Source organism: Pygoscelis adeliae, unplaced genomic scaffold (genome assembly GCF_000699105.1).
Source record: "Pygoscelis adeliae isolate BGI_AS28 unplaced genomic scaffold, ASM69910v1 Scaffold98, whole genome shotgun sequence".
In the NCBI taxonomy this organism is placed as follows: Eukaryota; Metazoa; Chordata; class Aves; order Sphenisciformes; family Spheniscidae; genus Pygoscelis; species Pygoscelis adeliae.
Window position 1 is genome coordinate 4,410,508 of NW_008825547.1, and position 8,609 is coordinate 4,419,116.

Consider the following 8,609-nt stretch of genomic DNA (forward strand, 5'->3'; position numbering starts at 1 on the left):
AATGTGGTCTTAATCCTGTGTGGACAGAGGTGTGTCAAACATGGCCATCGCAAACGTGACCTTAGCGGATACTCTGGTCCATAGGAGACTGGTTATGGGTTTGGCTGCCATCATCTCTGGCTGTATTTAAGAATGAAGTTTCTGAATTTACTGCCACTACACTTCCAGGGCTATAAATCTCCAGAAAAAAAGAAGATTTATCATTGAATTTCCTTAACGGTTAGTGTAGGCAGTTGACTTCTCAGTTTGCTTATGGTTTTGCCCACAGTTCTCATCCATCTTACTTTTCTCATGGACCAGATAGGGTGGCTTCTGCTGTAGCAACTGCCTTGGCAAGGGCCTGTGGACACCACTGCTAGGGTGTAGTGATGTAGCTTGGCTTGTGAATGTAGTCCATAAACTCTAGGGGCCTATAAAAGCTTGATGAAGTAAATCTTAAACATTTTTTGCGGGAGATTAATACCTGAAAACTGAATAACTTGGATAAGGCAATATTTGCTGAACAGATTATCTGATGCCTTAGATGTGAATGGAAACTTAAAAACTTAAGTTTGATTTGTGATGACATTGCTCAGGCATGTAAGATTTGCTTCTTCTGTGTCCTCAAAAATTAACTCTGTATGCTCATACACATATGTAAGGCTTTCAGAGATTGCTTAGCTCCTAGAATAGGTGGTCTAACATGCTTAACACGTAAGGTGGCAGTTGTTAAAACTTAAGTACTCTGCCTCTTGTCTCTTGTTGACAGGCTTGAATCTACAACTGAGGTGTGCTTGTGTGCTTTGTCAATTAAAATTGATTTAGAAGCTGACTTAATTGCCATTGCAAACCGCCATGAAGATGTTTATACTGACTGTAATCCAGTGTATCAATGCAAGTTTGCTTGTCTGACAGTGGATCTCAAGCAGAAATAGAAATAAATGCCCAGCACTTAGAAGCAACCTTACAATAAAAATACTGTTTAACCTTTAGTTAAGATGGTGCAAATTTAGTGGAAAATACGTGCTTCTTTTTACAGTTAGATAGCTAACATAGAATAGGGATCCTGCTGCTGGTGTGAAAGCAGGTGGTAGGTGACCTTGACCTAGCTGTGTTGGAGGACTCGGTGTTCATTGCCTTATTGATAAGACAAGACATCCAACCTTTTTCCACATGATTTTATTGCAAAAACAGTGCTTATTATGTATGCAGGCACGGCCTTTTCTGTGTAGCGTTAGTCTTGTAGAGAGAGATGGGGTTCTTTGAATTCCCTTACGAAATTCATGTGAGTTTAGGTGGAAGAGGAGAAATGAACTTCTGTACTTCTGCCTCGAGAGGGAGCAGCGAACCAGTGGAATATGGTTGGTGCATTTACAAGAAACGTGAAACATTTCCCTTAATTGCATCAAATCTCCTTGTTTACAAGCATGTACTTGTTCCAAATTTTTTAAGGTATATAGGTCCATTTTTACGTCAAATCAATCTTTCAAAATATTCTTTCTAGTTAAGGAATAATCAGGAATTATTATATATATGTGTGCACATACATAAAAAATACATTTTTTTATTAATAGTGCCTATTATGTAGCTCATGTGTGACACCCTTGTTGATACCCATCTCTTTGCAACATCTTTACATCTGAGTCTCTTCTTTCTTTAAGTTTTTTTCATATCCCTTAAAAAAAAAAAGAAAAAAGAGGGGGAGTTGTGGAAACTACCAGTCAGAAGTATGTTAATACTGCTTCAGTTCTGGGGGGCTAAACTTGTATTTGGCTGCCAGTGGTATTTTTGAACAGCAAACCGAAAAGGTTGACCTACTTAGAATTCCTGCAAAGTAGGAAAGAATTAGACATCACTGTTCCAGATAGGCTTGCATATTTATATCAAAATTATACCCCAGCGAAATGAAGTGAAAACACCTGATAAATACTTAGGTAGTTGAAAACTGTTCTTGTCTTCTATGAGTAGAATTAATGGTACTAATTTAAGCTGATATTATTAAAAAAAAAAAGAGTGAATACGCATGCCTTGGAAAAATTTGGATGAAAATAAATTTCTTCCCCTTGCTCTCCTGTTGATTGACTCTAGTGGCAGCAGGGAACCTGCAGTCAGGGAACGCTCAACCTTCCCCAGCATCCTTCCCCTTCTTGGCTGGTTCATTTCCACCAGATCAAGGGGAAGAAAGGTGATATCTGCAGGAGATCCTACATTTAGGTCTTAATACTCCAGCCAAACGTAAGAGAGACCTCCACAAGTGACTTGAGAAGCAATCTTGTTAAGACAGAATGATTAAATGTTGTTTATGAAGTGTTTAGCAAGCTGTGCTCTGCCTCATTATGCAGGGTGGGAAGTGTGTACTCACCTCAGGGACAAGGACTCATCCCAAGTAGCCCAATCTCTTGCACCGACTGTTTTCTGCACCAGATAATACTTCTGTATCTTAATATTTGCAGCAAAAGAGGAGGAACCTGGGATTTGTTGCTGTAGGACCTTCTTCCTAATGGTGGGATAGCTTCTTTTCACCTCGTTGCAGAAGGCATGCTCAGCTACATAAGATACCAAAACATACCCTCCCAAGTGTTCACATACTAACATAGTGATGCTCATGACTCTTCTTGTAAGCCGTGTGAGTGCTGCCGTTGAGGTATTGTTCTCTCACCGGTGGTCAGAATGGAGTCAGGCTGCATGATGGCTCCCCCCAATAAACTGATGAACCTAAAATGTTGGTGACCTGGTACGTTGTGAGACAGGTGACCACATCAGCATCTTTACCAGCCTAGCCAAGTTTGAGAGACGGAGTACTGAGGAATCAGGAGTTTATTACTTATCCTGACCGTGGATGGTTAACTGCCCAGATACTGTATTATGCCTTGGTGATTATCCTAAACTTCTTCACCATTCTTTGAAGACAGTCATATTATACGAATTTACAGATGGCGGTTTAATTCAGAAACAGATTTTTCTCTTTTAGCAAAAAGACAATCTTACACATTTATCTATTTACCATGAGATTATCTTTAAGTCTTTCTGGTTTTTAGCTGCTGGAAATGTTGCATTTTTAACATCTCGAGCATACAGTAGTACAAGTTTTAATTTTGGGTCATGTGTTAGTATATCAAAACAGCAGGATAATTGAGGCCAATTTTCAGATAACATTTCAATCTTTATGACCCTTATAGCAGAGCAAGCCAATCTATTAGAATAATATTCATCAACTCTTAAGACAGAATACGAGTTACTTTGATAAATGAAGATGAGTAAAATGAGATTAAAATGAGAGTAAAATGCCTGATTATTATTCAACTTGAGAGCTATCTTTTTGAGTTAGAAAAGTTTTGGTCTATCCAAGATCCAGCCTGTCACAAAAGAAAAAACGCAATTTGAGAAAGATTTGCCAGTGTCCAGAAGCCTTTCTCTCTGTGTAGGTGAGTTAAAGCTTAAATATAGATCCCTAGAAGGGATATGGCACTCTGGCTCTGCTCAGAGGATTATAGCCACCGTGTTGTGAAGTCACGTCGTGGGCATTATTAACTTGCTCTACAGTTTTTGCACTAGCAGGTTTCTTGGTGGTATGGGGTATGAGAAAAGATCTAATTTAAAAAAAAAAAAAAAGTGTCAAGAACTTTTTGAAAAGTGGAATGACTGAAAAAGCAGCCCCTCTTCAAAATTTGAGTGTACTTCATAATCCAATGTTAATATAGTTCCAGTTTCATAAACAGGAACTATTTTATTTATTGAAAATAATGCCTTTTCCTGTTAGAGTTGCTATTAAACCTCCGCAAAATGTCCCCCTTTTCAGCCAGCTATTTTTGGCCCTTATACTAGTGTAGGGTAACAGAGGGAGAGGAGCAATGCTGCTTTTTGGGTAATATATATCAAATAATAATATTCTTCTTTCTTTTAACCATTTTTTGAGTAGTATTTCTTCATCAAACTATATATGAAGCTTTACACTTCATAAAGTATTGGACTAAATTCCTAACATAAACTTTATGGTTAAGAGAACTGTTAATTGTTGATTGCTGTCCATGTCAACTGTAATTCTGTAAATTTGACAGACCAGACAAGATACTTGTGTTTAAAATTATGAGCAGAAAGCCGTAACAGGCAAACATTGTCAGGTGGATGGGGTTTTTTTAGATGGCTGCAGACAACTTACTATTCAGTATCTGCAGGAGGAGTTTTTCCCTGTCCTTAAAACTTTAGAGCGCACCTCAAGGGTTTTAAATTAAGCCTGTGCAAAGGAAAGGTTCTGTCTTTTAACTTTCAGTCAAGACTCTGTTTTTTCAAACATTAGTCAAGACTCTAGCACTGCAGCCTACATTCTTCATGACCACATCGCTGTGATGGATGAGAGAGTTTTCAAAAATGTGTGTGTTCTTTGAACCTTGCTGAGAGAGGAAGCTGACCCAGCTTTTGAGGAGCATGGGTCCATTGGAGGAGCACGGGACAGCGGGTGTACTACTTCGGGATGCAACAGCAGCGGCACTGGGAGGATGCGCTGCATGAGAGCAACTGCGTGGTGGACGTGGTGCGACATTTCACAGATGTGTGGGAGATCCAGTGGGAAGTGATAAATGCTCTGGGCTAGCAAGGCGTTCACAGGCATATGCTCTTCTAGCTATGTTATTTATGGTATTCTCCCATGTGATTCCTACTGGTTGACTGGAACTATATAAAGTGGGATCATAATGCAAATTGGCAGCCTCTCTCCACTTAAACTAGCTAGTGATTTATTTGTTACCAGCCAGTTGTAGTTCTGTCCATCATGAGCTGACCTACCGGCAGTCTGCTTGGTGTTGTATAGGTTTGTAACACAGTCCCCACTAGGAAGACCTTACGGGCTGCATTTATTCACTGAAGATACTGTGTTTTTAAAAACTGAAGCAAGGTGGGAGGCAGGGAAAGGTTTACGTTAGTCTTTATGCACTGTTGATAATTCTTTTTTTTGTTTTTTGTTTTTTTTTTAACCAGTCACTTTTCAGACCTCTTCCTGTTTTCTGTATTGAAAACTTTGTGTGCGTCTTTACTGTTTGAAGACTTGATGACTGGTGAAAAACTTTATAAATTGGGTAGATTCCTGGGTTTGGGGTTTTTTGGGTTTTGGAGGGTGGGTGTTTGGTTTTTTGTTGTTTGTGATAACTATGCCTAATTTAGTGAAATTTCACTGTTGTTGGAGCTTTTGCTGTCCTAAATGTTGGTGTCTCAGACCTGGCTTATATTCCAAATGCTGCCAGAAGATACAAACTACCTTTTGTTCCTTGTCTAGTGTGTAGAGTGATTCCCTGAGCCCAGAATTAAGCAAAGTGCTCTTGACCTTGATAGTCATACAAAGAATACACATCATGCAGGTACTTTTCTTTTTTTCTTGCCTTCCCACCTCATCTTCGTTGTCCATTTTGGGAGAATCTGGAGTTAGACACCAAAGCCTCGTTCTGCCTGCAAGCCTAGTGCCTGGATGGGAAGATGTTTGCTGTGTTTCTCTTTTTGAAAGTCCAAGTTGTTACAAATCACTGGTCAATGAAGGGAGTGTAGAGATGGGTAAAACTCATTTATTTATTTACTTCAATTCTGTCTGGTGTCATTCAGAGAACAGAAAATCATACCAGAGAGATCAGTTTAATAAAAGAATATATGGTAACCTCTGTGAATTAAGAAATTTGATGGGAGGCTGAGTAGTAAAACTACCACTGGCCCCGTTCGTTTAGCTATGATTTTAGACTGGAGACCTAGCGAAATGGGACCTGCCAAGCAATGTCATGTTTATTTAGAAGTAAATATAACAACAAGCAAAGCAGGGAGTGAGAGGCCAGGAGATGAACTCAGATTAATTTGATTGTATTTTTAAGATGCTTGGGTATTACGGGAGTTGGCAGGTAGAAGACTGTGGCTTGGTGTGTTTTGCAGGCTGATCATTTCTGAGTTAACGTAATTGCGTACACTTAAGCTGTGACTATCATGTTTATAACGGCAGCTTTTAAGCAGCCCACTTTAAACTCACATTTGTTCCCTGTCCTTGATAAAAGGTAAAGCCAGAAGATACTCCCAGTGTACACCAAGCCAGAGTGGCACTTCTGGACTTCAATCTTCCTAAAGCTCATAGCACTTGAATACTGAATTGTATTTTGCCCACCTCGAGTTTAGAAAAAAACAATAAATCTCTTGCCTGTCAAAGGGTGGCAGCACCACTGTGGCAGTGGCATAATTCACCTGCAGACCTGTACATTTTGAAAAATGCTGCCTGAGAGCATTTTGTTTTATTATGTTCAGTGTAAAGAATACCATTGCCTTTTTTTTCCAAGTGGGTTGGGATTTATTTTTTCCCCTAGCCTTTAGGTTGGTTGCAGGGAGAGAGGGTTCCTCTTTTTGCTGGTGTTCTATAAAATGAAATGAATCACTGTGTCCTTGTGTGACTGCCTATCAAGCCAAAAAGCTTGTATTTCTTGTACCCCAGAAAAGTTTCTTGGGGGGCGGGGGAAATGATGATAAACTTTTTATCCACAGTTACCTTAGTTGGTGTCTGGAACAGATAGGAAGTTACTTTACTAAAGGAATTTCGGTATGATAAAAAGAACCTGCAAGGCCAGCAGGAAAACCTTCCGAGTTCAAAAATACACCTGAACAATATAAAGCAAGTTTGCACTTTAAGCTGGTCGCACTCTTGAAGTAATCTTCCATGTTCATTTCCCTTTTCATATTCCTTTTATGATGTCTCCTATTTTAAACTTGAGACCAAACCTGCTGGCTACTTTTTTAATGCTCTGTGGCTGTCTGTAGTTGCGGACTATTTCCATCAGCGGTCACTGAACTGAAGGATGAAGCATCCAGGTGAGAGAGATGCAGGGAGGCGTTAACTGAAGCTGCATCCTTTGCCTCTGCCCCGGGAGGTGTGTGGCACGTGCAGAATTACCCAGCGCAGCAAAGGAGGCAATATCTGCCCTCCAAGTACGTGGGTTTGGGCTAAAGAACAAACCAGGACGAGGAGAGTTGCCAGCAGGGAAACGTCATATTTGCAAAGGAAGATGCAAAATAAGCAAATGTTGGACTAGTCCAATTTTTAAAAGAAATTAAGAAGCCTTTCTGTACTCACCATTGTATTTTCTAAAAATAGGTAAGCACCTTCGTTTTTCTCAGAGCATCTTTCTTCAATCTGCTGTTATTTTTAGAGGGCCTCCCTCCACCAAGCTGGCACCTTTCTGAAGCTTGGTGTGTGGCAGCTTTCCCTTGTTACGCCATCAGGGTTGACTGAGCCCTTCCAAGGAAACTTGGCAACTCCTACATAATTAAATTTGCAGCCTCCAGCAATTTACAAATAAGCATCATCGCAGAGGATTTGCATTTCTCTCCTCTGAATATCGGGGGGGTTGAGGAGCATGCAGTGCTGATCCGTCCCTGCGGAGCTTATGTCCATGTGCTTATTTAGATTTTTGTCACCTTTGGGTTTATCAAACACTTTTAGTAGTCGTTTGAAATTAGTCTTAGTTATCCTGGATTTAACACGTAGAGACTAGACACAGTGTATGTAACTTCTCAGGTGTCCTTCGGTGGACCCCTCAGCAGAGGAGCAGCATTTGCCTGTGTTACCGATGAAGCATTTTGCTTTACTTGGTCTTCTAAGAGAAATATTTAGTAAACACTTGTGTTCGGTATCAATGCATTAGTCATACTTAGAGATGCTAGTGACACAAATTGTGCCCTGAAAGCGGGAGTACGTAACCCTGAGACAGGAATTTCAATATTCTTAAGTTAAGTTGACTAATCAAATTAATATTGTAGAATACTTAAACAACACTAGCTATAAAGTGCAAAGCCTCTAACGCTTTTTGGAAGGGACATTCCAGCTTTTGTTCGTAATAAATTAGATGTACAAACTTAACGTCTTCCTAGAAAAAAAAAACGTGGCTCGCCCCACATCGCTTTTAGGATTTCAAGTAAGAAAAGATAAGTCGTAAAATTAACATTCCTGATCGCTTGCCAATTTCAGATTCTTGTGCTATTTATAAGTCAGCCAGCTTCTGCTTTTTTACTTAAGTGGCAGGTTCCTCTTTGACAAGAACATGGAGACTTTTTTCCTATTACCATTAAATTGAAGGTTGGAGAAACCTCTCACACTTTTGTTTTTGTCTGCAGAAACAAAAAAAATGAAAAGGGGAAAAAACAAAACAGAAACGTAAATGCTTGGTTTAGATAAGTGTGGTGATTTTCTGGGCAAGTCAATAAAGGTTCAAAGTATAATGTAGATTAATCTGTTATTTCCTCCTGATAGTAGGCTGTTTTTTTACTTAAAGTAAAATAGAGGAAGTTCAGCATGTTTATATTTAAACCTGCTCTACAGAGTCAAGTCTCAAAGGAGTTTAGAAGTGTTAATAATGCAACCTGAACTTTAAGTTTCAGCTGCTAACATCACGGGCTGCTTGGTTTAAAGATCAGTTAAAATCTACTGCAGGCTTGTAGACCTTGATCACTGTATGTCTGCCCGGGGAGTTTCCCTGCATAGGGAACTATAGAAATAGTTTTCCTGTAGCACACAGGGAAAACAGCAGCACGGAGCAGAACTGGCTGTGGAGCAGGGACCCCACCGCAGCACAGGTCCTTGGGGCCCACGGTGGGGGGGCTGGGGGGGGGGCAGT

The 8,609-nt window shown here is 40.0% G+C and overlaps 1 protein-coding gene across 1 annotated transcript in view; it reads left to right on the forward strand.

The window, feature by feature from the left end:
- Positions 1-8,609, forward strand: part of TGS1 (trimethylguanosine synthase 1) — a 28,663-nt gene that overhangs the window by 18,876 nt on the left and 1,178 nt on the right. The gene's annotated exons all lie outside the window — the stretch shown is intronic.